The following is a 12,379-nucleotide window of genomic DNA, read 5'->3' on the forward strand; positions in this document are numbered from 1 at the left end:
GCAAGGCGTTTGACACAGTTCCCCACAGTCATTTAATGAACAAAGTAAGAGCATACGGACTATCAGACCAATTGTGTGATTGGATTGAGTAGTTCCTAGATAACAGAACGCAGCATGTCATTCTCAATGGAGAGAAGTCTTCCGAAGTAAGAGTGATTTCATGTGTGCCGCAGGGGAGTGTCATAGGACCGTTGCTATTCACAATATACATAAATGACCTGGTGGATGACATCGGAAGTTCACTGAGGCTTTTTGCAGATGATGCTGTGGTGTATCGAGAGGTTGCAACAATGAAAAATTGTACTGAAATGCAGGAGGATCTGCAACGAATTGACGCATGGTGCAGGGAATGGCAATTGAATCTAGACAAGTGTAGTGTGCCGCGAATACATAGAAAGATAGATCCCTTATCATTTAGCTACAAAATAGCAGGTCAGCAACTGGAAGCAGTTAATTCCATAAATTATCTGGGAGTACGCATTAGGAGTGATTTAAAATGGAATGATCATATAAAGTTGATCGTCGGTAAATCAGATGACAGACAGAGATTCATTGGAAGAATCCTAAGGAAATGCAATCCGAAAACAAAGGAAGTAGGTTACAGTACGCTTGTTCGCCCACTGCTTGAATACTGCTCAACAGTGTGGGATCCGTACCAGATAGGGTTGATAGAAGAGATAGAGAAGATCCAACGGAGAGCAGTGCGCTTTGTTACAGGATCATTTACTAATCGCGAAAGCGTTACGGAGATGATAGATAAACTCCAGTGGAAGACTCTGCAGGAGAGACGCTCATTAGCTCAGTACGGGCTTTTGTTAAAGTTTCGAGAACATACCTTCACCGAAGAGTCAAGCAGTATATTGCTCCCTACTACGTATATCTCGCGAAGCGACCATGAGGATAAAATCAGAGTGATTAGAGCCCACACAGAAGCATACCGACAATCCTTCTTTCCACGAACAATACGAGACTGGAATAGAAGGGAGAACCGATAGAGGTACTCAGGGTACCCTCCGCCATACACCGTCAGGTTGCTTGCGGAGTATGGATGTAGATGTAGATGCGTCAGTAATTCATACACACACACACACATACACTGTAAAAATACGTAACCGTCGCTGATATGCGTCAAATGTTGTTGTTGTTGTGGTCTTAGTCCTGAGACTGGTTTGATGCAGCTCTCCAAGCTACTCTATCTTGTGCCAGCTTCTTCATCTCCCAGTACCTACTGCAACCTACATCCTTCTGAATCTGCTTAGTGTAGTCATCTGTTGGTCTCCCTATACGATTTTTACCCTCCATGCTGCCCTTCAGCACTAAATTGGTGATCCCTTGATGCCTCGGAACATGTCCTACCAACCGATCCCTTCTTCTGGTCAAGTTGTGCCACAAACTTCTCTTCTCCCCAACCCTATTCAATACTTCCTAATTAGTTATGTGATCTACCCCTCTAAACTTCAGCATTCTTCTGTACCACCACATTTCGAAAGCTTCTATTCTCTTCTTGTCCAAACTATTTATCGTCCATGTTTCACTTCCATACATGGCTACACTCCATACAAAAACTTTCAGAAATGACTTCCTGACACTTAAATCTATACTCGATGTTAACAAATTTCTCTTCTTCAGAAACGCTTTCCTTGCCATTGCAAGTCAACATTTTATATCCTCTCTACTACGACCATCATCAGTTATTTTGCTCCCCAAATAGCAAAACTCCTTTACTACTTTAAGTGTCTCTTTTCCTAATCTAATTCCCTCAGCATCACCCGACTTAATTCGACTACATTCCATTATCCTCGTTTTGATTTTGTTGATGTTCATCTTATATCCTCCTTTCAAGACACTGCCCATTCCTTTCAACTGCTCTTCCAAGTCCTCTGCTGTCTCTGACAGAATTACAATGTCATCAGCGAACCTCAAAGTTTTTATTTCTTCTCCATGTATTTTAATACCTACTCCGAATTTTTCTTTTGTTTCCTTTACTGCTTGTTCAATATACAGATTGAATACCATTGGGGAGAGGCTACAACCCTGTCTCACTCCCTTCCCAACCACTGCTTCCCTATCATGTCCCTCGACTCTTATAACTACCATCTGGTTTCTGTACAAATTGTAAATAGTCTTTCGCTCCCTGTATTTTACCCCTGCCACCTTCAGAATTTGAAAGAGAGTGTTCCAGTCAACATTGTCAAAAGCTTTCTCTAAGTCTACAAATGCTAGAAACGTAGGTTTGCCCTTCCTTAATCTATCTTCTAAGATAAGTCGTAGGGTCAGTATTGCCTCACGTGTTCCAACATTTCTACGGAATCCAAACTGATCTTCCCCGAGGTCGGCTTCTACTAGTTTTTCCATTCGTCTATAAAGAATCCGCGTTAGTATTTTGCAGCTGTGACTTATTAAACTAATAGTTCGGTAATTTTCACATCTGTCAACACCTGCTTTCTTTGGGATTGGAATTATTATATTCTTCTTGAAGTCTGCGTAAAATAGCGTCACATTAAAAAAGTGATATTGCCATCTCTGTTTCTATTCTTCACTACAGACAATTTTCACATACTGTACTGTTTCGTCAGTAACTTCCCATATCACATCTGTAAATTTCTTTGGAAACTATATAGCATTCTGCATGGATTATGGCTACGAGTATAAAACGCACTTTCCACAAATAGTTAAAAACCAATGTTCACTTATAATGTGTAATTAACGAATTATAAATACTGGGTGACTCAAAACGGACATGATAAAAAGAAAGTAATCGTAGGACTGCAGTAATGACTTTATTTCAGAAATACACATTTAGGCTCAAATGTTAACTCTGGCAACAATGGATCACTGGAGAGCCGCCATTGTTGTTCATCTATTCATAATAGTGGTATCCACGATAGGAAAGTTGTATTGTGTCATAGGATGTGCAAAAACGTCAACAATAGTCGTCGTTCAAAGATGTTTTTGGACGAATTTGGTCAAGTGGCGTCACACTCTCACAACAGTGCTATATGGGCAAAGCAATTCGAGGACACAAAACGCATATGCAAGAATAAAACCACAAGACAGCCAGGGAGGACTGGAAAATATTCTTACGATCTGCGAAAGGAGTCCCAGAAAATCCACGATTTGTGCCAGCAGAGAAGTGATTGCGTCACAGTCAAAGGTGTGGCGTGTGTTGCGCAAGCGTTTGCAGAATAAGGCGTATAGAATTCAAATGTTGCAGAAACTAAAACCATCCAATAAACCAAAAAGGAAGCAATTACTTACTTATTTTCAAGCACAGATGAAGGTGGATGGTTTCCCATAGAGACTTGTGTTTCCTAACAAAGCCATATTCCACTTAAGTGGTGGAGTGAACAAGCGTAATTTGAGAATACGGGGTACACAAAATCCGCATACCTCTCTAGAACACGAACGTCATTTCCCGAAACTATCTGCGCCATTAACAATCGCAGAGTCTTTCGTCCTTTCTTCTTCACAAAATGTACCGCTACAGCCAGCCACAACTTTCTTGATATGCCTTCTCTCTGGATGTTGTCTCAGCTGACAGAAGTACCCAACTTCATTTTCAGCGGGTCAGAGCTCCAGCACATTGGCACAACTTCCTATGTAGTCACTAAAAAGCATCTTCTACGGTGATGGACTGGTCACACTGTTTTGAATGATTGCCATTTATTTCGCGGCCGCTCAGGTTGGCTTACCTTACACCAATAGATTTCTTATTTTGTGAACGTCTGAAGGACGTAGTGTACGTATACTCATACCTCCATATCCCTAGGACTTACGGCAGCTAAGGCACTGGATTATGAGCGTAGCTAATTCCACTCCTCGGGCTTTGTTACAATGGGTCTGGCAGGAAATACAATACCGGACAGACATGCGCCATGCCACAAATGGAGCCGATATCGAACATCTGTGAATGTCTATAGGAACTCTGATAGTTAAGTATTCAATCTACATGTGTATTTCTGAAATAATGTCATTAATGTAGTCACAGGAATACTTTCTTTCTATCCCATTCATTTTGAATCATAGTTGGCTGAGATAAGTTTTTACTTCAACTAATGTGCCACAAAAATTCAAAACATGGAATGAAAATCAACTACTGTTTTATGCTTCTTTTGCTTGTTTTCTACAACAGATGGTTGTGTTCATATTTCAAAAAAATGGTTCAAAGGGCTCTGAGCACTATGGGACTTAACTTCTTAGGTCATCAGTCCCCTAGAACTTAGAAATAATTAAACCTAACTAACCTAAGGACATCACACACATCCATGCTCGAGGCAGGATTCGAACCTGCGACCGTCGCGGTAGCGCCGTTCCAGAATGGAGCGCCTAGAACCGCTCGGCCACTTCGACCCGCGTTCATATTTCAGTAAGAATCTCAAATTAATTATTCTCCATGGCTAAATTATTCTACTGATGTCTGTCAAGCGTCACTACGTTTTTTTCAAGCCCAAAATATCTGCAAAAATACGCCAGCTGCACAACAAAATTTTTATTGTTGTAATATTATTTTTCTCAGACGCATACTCAAAAACAAACGCGAACACAAATGCAAACGCTGTTTTACTACCAACTTACAGGTACGAAACGCTAGTGATTGTTCAAATTTCGATCTGTGTACCACACATGGTGTGAGACACAGTAGACCCTCAAATTAAATATTTTCCACTTCTTTATTTTTCTATCATGTTATTCAAGTATCACAATATTCTTTCGCAATCTAAAATGTCTGCGAAATACATCAGGAACACGAGAAGTAGAATGTTCACAATGTGAAACCAGCTTGTCCTTACCTCACATGATATCCTGAGAAAGGGCAACAGGCAGATTCTATGTCCCCAGTATTCCGAAACGTGTTGGACACAGTGTCGAACTGCACATTGTTAACAAACATACGAGCGTACAGAATAGGTTCCGAGACATGTTTAACGTTTGATGGGAAGGTGTCATCACTGAGTGACTGTAGGAGGATGCAAGATGACTTAGACAAATTTTATAGTTCGTGTGACAAATAGCAGCTCGTTCTAGATGTAGAAAAATGTAATCAGTGCTTATGATTAGCAAAAACAATCCTATTATGTTTGAATATATTATTTGTAATATAGTGCCCGACACAGTCACGCCAAGTAAATATCAACGTATAGCGCTGCAAAGCGATATGAAACGGAACGAGGATGTAAGGACTGTAGTAGGAAAATTTTATGGCGAGAATTGTAGTAAAGTGCGGTTCATCTGTGGAGGAGGCTGCATATAGAACACGAATTCCCCACATTTCTGTCACAGTCTTTTAAGAGGAACCTATTCCCTTTTTGTACTCTGATAGGAACACTTTCCCTCTAGTTCCCTTCTTTTCCCTGCAGAACAGTTAAATTTTGAAAGTTTATTTATATACATTGAGGTTACAAAAGTCATGGGATATCGATATACACATATACAGATGGAAGAAGTGTCGCGTTTTCAAGGTATAAAAGGGCCGTGGGAGTAATTTGTACTCAGATGATTTATGTAAAGAGATTTCTGACGTGATTATGGTTGCACGACGGGAATTAACAGACTTCGAACGGAATGGTTTTTGGAACTAGACGCATGAGACATTCCACTTTGGAAATCGGTCGGCAATTCAATATTCCGAGAAACACATTGTCAAGAGTGTGCCGAGAATACCAAATTTTAGGCATTAGGTCTCACACGGACAACGCAGTGGTCGACGGCCTTCACTTAAAGGCCAAGTTATTTGAGGAAAAATAGGAAAGCCGATAGTTTAGGAACAAAAAAAACAGAGGATTTCATCCAAATTTCCAGAAATAAAGCACACTAGAGCTGAGTTAATTAAAAATTTTCTGATAGAGGCTGTTTCAGAGGAACAGCTGTCAGCTGGATTCAAATGTTTGCTTTCAAATGAATCGAAAACTGACTTTAAAACTGTCTGTGTTGTGTGGAAGCCAGTGATAATGAAGTTTTCGATAAACAAAAAGGAAAAAAATAGCGGCGAAAGTCTTACAGTGTTCGATCCTCCAGTTACGATAATACAATTACAGTTCGCGCGGAGAAGAGGAAGGACGAATGAGGAGACACCCTCTATTCTGTCGGGGATCTACACACTGCAGACGCAAGATATCACGAGAACTGCGAAAGTGTGTGTAATACTTCTAAACTCGTGTTTGTAAGTCCTGGTCGGTAACTGAGAAATGTATACAACTTATTATTATATCGAAATACGTGAATCTCGGTGTTGAGCTACCGAACTATGTAAAAATTAAATTTTGAACCGAAAATATGTGGACCACACGCTACACGATGCAGAGGCCAGACCAGCCTGTACGGCAAACAATTCTCTGCAAGAAAGCAATCCAGTTCAACGAAATTTACAAATGTCGTCTGCCTGCAAAACAAAACGGTTCAGATTAAAATATTGGCCCTGAATATCGCTAATCTCTATCTTAATCCTGTAAGGAATCACTGCACCAAAGCTGTTATTATAATTACAGAGCAAATTAACGTAAAAATTAACGCATCTGACTTCCTGATCGAACCGTTTGAAAATTCACATCCGATAGCGCTCTACTGAAACCTTCTAGTGTTATTAAGCCTCTGAACTGATATGATATTATTTTCACAAATAACACTCTGACAAACACTGCATATTACAATGGACACGAACTTTAATGATAATTAAATTTATTGGTCAACCTGCGCTCACGGAAAACTCATCTGTTCTGCAACCTGTTAGTATTAAGATAATGATGAGACCGTCAAAAATCAGATTTCATTTAGCGTACTTGCTGTGTGCAATGCAAGACGGTATATTACCAACTTTCACAAAATGCTCCTCAGTTCATAACTCGCGATTTGGAATGCGAGTATACAAGTATGGTCATGACAGTAAAGAATGAAAAACGAGGAACTGCATTTAACGACTGATAAATGACAAAGACTCAAATTATAACTATGCTTCATTACGCCATGACAGCAATACACCCTTCTCACATTTAGACAAGTCAGCAAAATGTTACTCAATAACTTTCCTGTGTACAGTTACTTTCCTTGACACTTATTTCAACTGTAAGAGAAAACCATATTATGCGTTATAAAATTTCAGCAACGATCTTCAATCGTATGCAATGTTCTAACAATAAGAATTTACACAATTATAAATATAAAAAAACTAGATTACCTTAAAAATTTCCCTTTTGACATTCTTGCATTCGTATCATCTCATTTCCACAAAAGGTTATCTCAAAGTATATTATTACAAAATCCTTATTAAATGATGCTGCTTCCACTATAGGACAAACCAGCTTCCATCCTTTTCAAACCAAGCATATAGCCGTACTGTCTAACACACACTGCCTGTTCCTCTCTTCAAAAGAAGTAACCTCTCTGACCAAAATCTTTGGTCTCAAGAACAGGCTTACAAAGAATGGTTATAACGATACTACTGTATTTATCAAATACACAACTTCCTTCACCATTAAGGCCAAAACGTCTTGAAAATGGTAAGTAGAACAGTCCTTATTCAACTGCTATGAAAGCTCTTCATACACTCAGCACCTCAATGTAGAACAAGTGGACGCCCTGAGGATAAAGGACTTAATGCGTCAATGGAGGAAATATGTAACTATATAGAGGGCAGTGACGATTGAGAGTTCACCTTAAACGAGTTGTTGAAGCAAGTTTCGGGAACATTACATCATATAAAGACAGTCAAGAATGGACTAAGGGAGAAAAAGTATGGGTACCATATGGTTTTCAGCTAAAGCTTCACGAGAAAAACTGTTGTGTACTTCCGTAGTTGAAGTGAAAAAAATTTGAATTATGCAAGGTATTCTTCCAAGTGCATAAAGGAACAATGGGGAAGAACCGTAAAAGCAGCTGTGATTGTAATCTTAGAAGATACATTGAGTCACTGGCATATGATAGTTATGTTTTTCCACACAGTAGAAAACTCTGTAGTGGGACTGAGGAAATGGTATCTCATACACTCTGTGTCTTCATGGACTGCATTGCAGGGAAGAGAAAGGTGAAATAGAAAACTGAAAGGAAGCTGACATCCGCAACCCACCCCCTCACTGCTGGCACTCGCCTTCGAACGTTCGTATCACTTAAACTACATGCAGTCGCTCTCTTCCTTGACAGGAACGATGGATTGCTGCACCCCGTAACAAAGCAGCGTCTGAAGCTGCACTGAGCATTACCTTTTTCGGATATTCTGCTGCGTGTGGGGGATGATGTGGATGCTGAAAAGCTGGCATTTCATGTTCCGTGGTTTGCTGCAAGTGTCATAATACGTGTATGAATGGTGCATCGTTACTCAATAAGCGACATGACGACGGCAGAATTGTTGATTTTTTAAATGTATCCATACAAGATATTATTTTATAATAATTAACGTATATTTTCTGTTTCTTCTAAATTCCGTGGGAATACTATTTTAACGATTTATGATGTTTTCACCCCCTGCAACATGGAAACTATTAGTTCTAGAAAAAAAATAAATAGGACCTTTTTGCAGTAAATTCAATGTAGATTAATTATGTACTGGGAAACATTTTCGATAGAAATCGCGGTTTTCGTGTTATTCAAGAAAAACTAAAGCCCCCATCCCAACCCGACCTCAACACCCACACTCCACAGGTGGGGATTTTTTTATGTTGTTCGTGACACTCTCCCCTACTACTGTACAAAAATTTGCCACTAGACCAATTTTTTCCCTAATTTTCCTTCGTTGATTGGACTAATATAATACCTTCATTTCCAGGTACCTTACATCGTGAATTATTAAATCATTGCATTGACATCTACTAGTGAATCACGAATCCTCTGCACTTTTGATAGAGAAAAAACAACCTATTTACCTTAATAGTGTTCGAAAGTTATTATATATATCAGTTCATGACATCCAATCTTACAAATTTCCTTTTTCTGACGGACACACGTACAGATCGTCCGTTCATAGTAACCTCTCAAAACTCTGGAATCTCTCGCCCCACATCCACCGCTGCTAGCGTCTCACCTCCAACTGCCCGACGCTACGCGCTATTCACATCCAACTGCCCAGCACTACACTAGCTAATAATCCAACAATGAGTCCAACCAGCCGCAGATTGCACACAGCACAGTCAGCGATTTTCATACAGAGCACTGCGTGGCGTTACCAACATAAAAACCTAAACAGCCTACTTAACAATGCACGTTCCAGCACAGAGTGAATTTTAGTTTGCCTTTTTCGTCGCAACGCCAATCTCCTGCAGATATTTTGTCAAGATTTCAGCACCGGTCTTTTAAGAATAATCTTTCGTCCAATGAATCTGAGAGGTTTGTTGACAACTGCTATGTTCCCTCATCTGCTGAGCCAATTATAAGTAAGCGTATCTATTTCTACTTCTGCTCACATATACCAAATGATCTCAAACACAAATATAGTTATGGGAATTCAAATGGTGTCATTCACACAGACTGTTTGAAAAACGAAACGTGTTGGAATGAAATGAAACGGATCAGAAGAGATTGGAACTGAACAGAATGGAATGGAACGAATAGAAATGATCAGAATGTAATGGATTAGAATGGAAAACGCCGGAACACGCAGACCGTTAAAGAAAAAGAAAAAAAACAGAACGGGACATACCAATTAAATAACCTACTTAGCACTATACCGATTTCTTGCCCATGACTTGGGTTGAAGGCTCTTGAGTTTTGCTGCTTGGTTGACATATGTTGTTGTACATACTTTGTAATGATGTTTAATGGTTTATTTCAGAGAATAGGACAGTTCTTTTGTAATCGTTTGAGGACTGGGGGTGCTGTGATGTCACATGTCAGTTATGAGTAGAACTCATTATTTAACGATTATGTGACTTAGTTGTTCCTGTTGCCATATCTTTCTCTTTCTCATTTTCTTATTGTTCCCAACGATCCCTTCACTTATAATGTATAGTTTATGATTATAAATCCAAAACATTATTTTGCATCACCGTATGTGTGCAACTGTGCCTATGAACCAAGTTATCTTAAGTATAAGTTATGGGACAAGATTAATTTATTTTATGTGTACACTTACTATGAGTGTACTAACCAACGATTTATGTTTGTTTATGTGTGACAGATGATGTGGCTGTGCTCAAGAACCAACCAATTTTGTGTATACATTTATTGTAATCTATATGTTTCATGTGTCTTGTGTAACATGTTGAAAGCAAGTGATTCAAAGTAGGTGATTTGCATACTGTGGAGAAGGAGATACACCAAGACTGGAGCATGCAAAAAGAAGAAACGTTTTCATGTGGCTGTTTGCCTTATTTGTGTTTTAACCAATATACGTGAACCTACTTACTAGGAAGTTTGTCGGGAGCTGAGGGGAAAACTATGTATGAATTTTGTCCATTTCTTACAAACGAATAACAACTCTCTCATCTTGTATATGAAATTTATTTTGTTGATATCCCTCTCAGTGTGAAGAGATCAAGTCATTAATTAACATCAGTATTATTTAATGTTTAGAATTTTTTCGATTATGTGTTTTTCCGTCTTGATTTGTGTCAGTCGTTTTAATGAATGAAGATATGTATACCTGACAGCACAAATGCCCGTAGCTGAAATTTGAATTACCTGCCATGTTACACAATGTCCAGTCACATTATGGAGTGTTTCGATCTGCTCACAAAAAATAAAGAACACTTGTAATTGGTGTGGAGTAGTGTAATTGGTGTGCAGTAGAGGATTAACAACTTTGCGACACTTGGCATAAGGACGAGCCCTTGTAAAACATCAAGAAAACAGCGTCGTGTCAATTGTAGCTTTGCAGACATAATAAAGGCACTTTATTTCGTTATGTGAATCATGAGTAGTACGACATATCTAAATGTCGACAACCGCAGCACAATCGATTCATAGCTCAGTGACTAGCCGGCACGGTAGCAGGCAGCAGTCGGCTCTCGGCCGTGGCAGCGTGCGGACGGCCCCACGCACCGTCCACTGCTCCGCTACAGACAGGCGTTGTTTACTTCCGCGTCGTAGCTTTAAGGCTTGTGTCCGTCCTCTGTGAACATGTCGAGCGCTTACCGCAGTGCGACCCTTAAACTTTCCTTCCCAGATGAACATGCGCGACCTCGTGCACATGAAGCTGAAACGTTCATACGTGAAGAAGTTCGTTTAGATCCTAACCACGTTAACGGAACCCATTTTTCGATCACGAGTAGTGTCGTTTATATTAAAATGACAAACACCGAGGTGTGTGAAGATTATTATTCGCCGCCATGCCAATGGACTTAAGTTCAAATACTCTGATGGTCACGTCGGAGCTGTAACACTTGAACAACGATTAGGGCGTTTGAACTACCTTTTGAAGTGCCGAAGGACGAAGTTGTCTCTGCGTTACAACCATACGGCAACGTCATCGGTTACGTAGAAAAAAAATGGCAAACCTTCACGACCTACCACGTCCTTAATGGTGTGCGTCAGGTCAAAACTGAACTGAAAAAACATATTCCATCATACCTGACAATTGGCGGGGTGCGAGCCATTGTCATGTACGACGGCCAACCCCGAACATGTGCAGGTGGTGGACAAGAAGGCCACGTCAGATCCGCCTGCATGCGACGTCGCCTGATCCAGACGCCGGTCGGCGAGGAAGCGTCTCCAGCGGTGATAACTCAGATCCCTGTCACATATGCCAAGGTTGCTAAGGAAGGTATCACCTCTACACAGGGTCTTCCTGCTCGCTGACGTCGTCTGATCAGGTAGATGCAACCGCTACTGAGATTCCTTCTGAGGTGCCACAGACGCCAGATCCTGACCTGTCGAATCTTCACAGCACTGTGACTGAAAATGCTACTGACATGGACGTTGATTCGGGAGTGGTACCTACTTCTGCTTTCCTTCTGACTGGTCCGGAGTCAGACGAAAGCCACCCGCAATCAGACTCTGAACGACATGTTCGAAAACAAGGGTTGTCGCGAAAGAGAAAGAAACGTAGCCGTACGCCCCCTGATGAATCCATTCTACGGATGGATACGAGGGATGCAGACCCGAAGATGGACGATAAACCGCTCTTTGCTGACCAAAAGTCTGATGCGAACGACCCGCCACAGGCGACCACTGGCAACGAACACCCCTCCTTACTGGCGCCGTCGCCCCACAGGTCGACGTTGAGGAGAGCCTATCCGCTGAGCCGAAAACTACGTCTCCTCCCCACGTGGATGATGTGCACAGCCGATGCCCTACAGCAATATCGGTCTCCTGGCCAGACGACGTGGAGATCGAAGGGACTGGGGTGGACGGTGCTGATGATGGGGCGCCCCCATAGGTTGCGCCCGCGCCCGCAAACTCTCCACAATAGCAACCTCTTCCGCGGACCGGCAAGATCGACGACCTCTCGCTCCTG

Source organism: Schistocerca gregaria, chromosome 2 (genome assembly GCF_023897955.1).
Source record: "Schistocerca gregaria isolate iqSchGreg1 chromosome 2, iqSchGreg1.2, whole genome shotgun sequence".
Taxonomy (NCBI): Eukaryota; Metazoa; Arthropoda; class Insecta; order Orthoptera; family Acrididae; genus Schistocerca; species Schistocerca gregaria.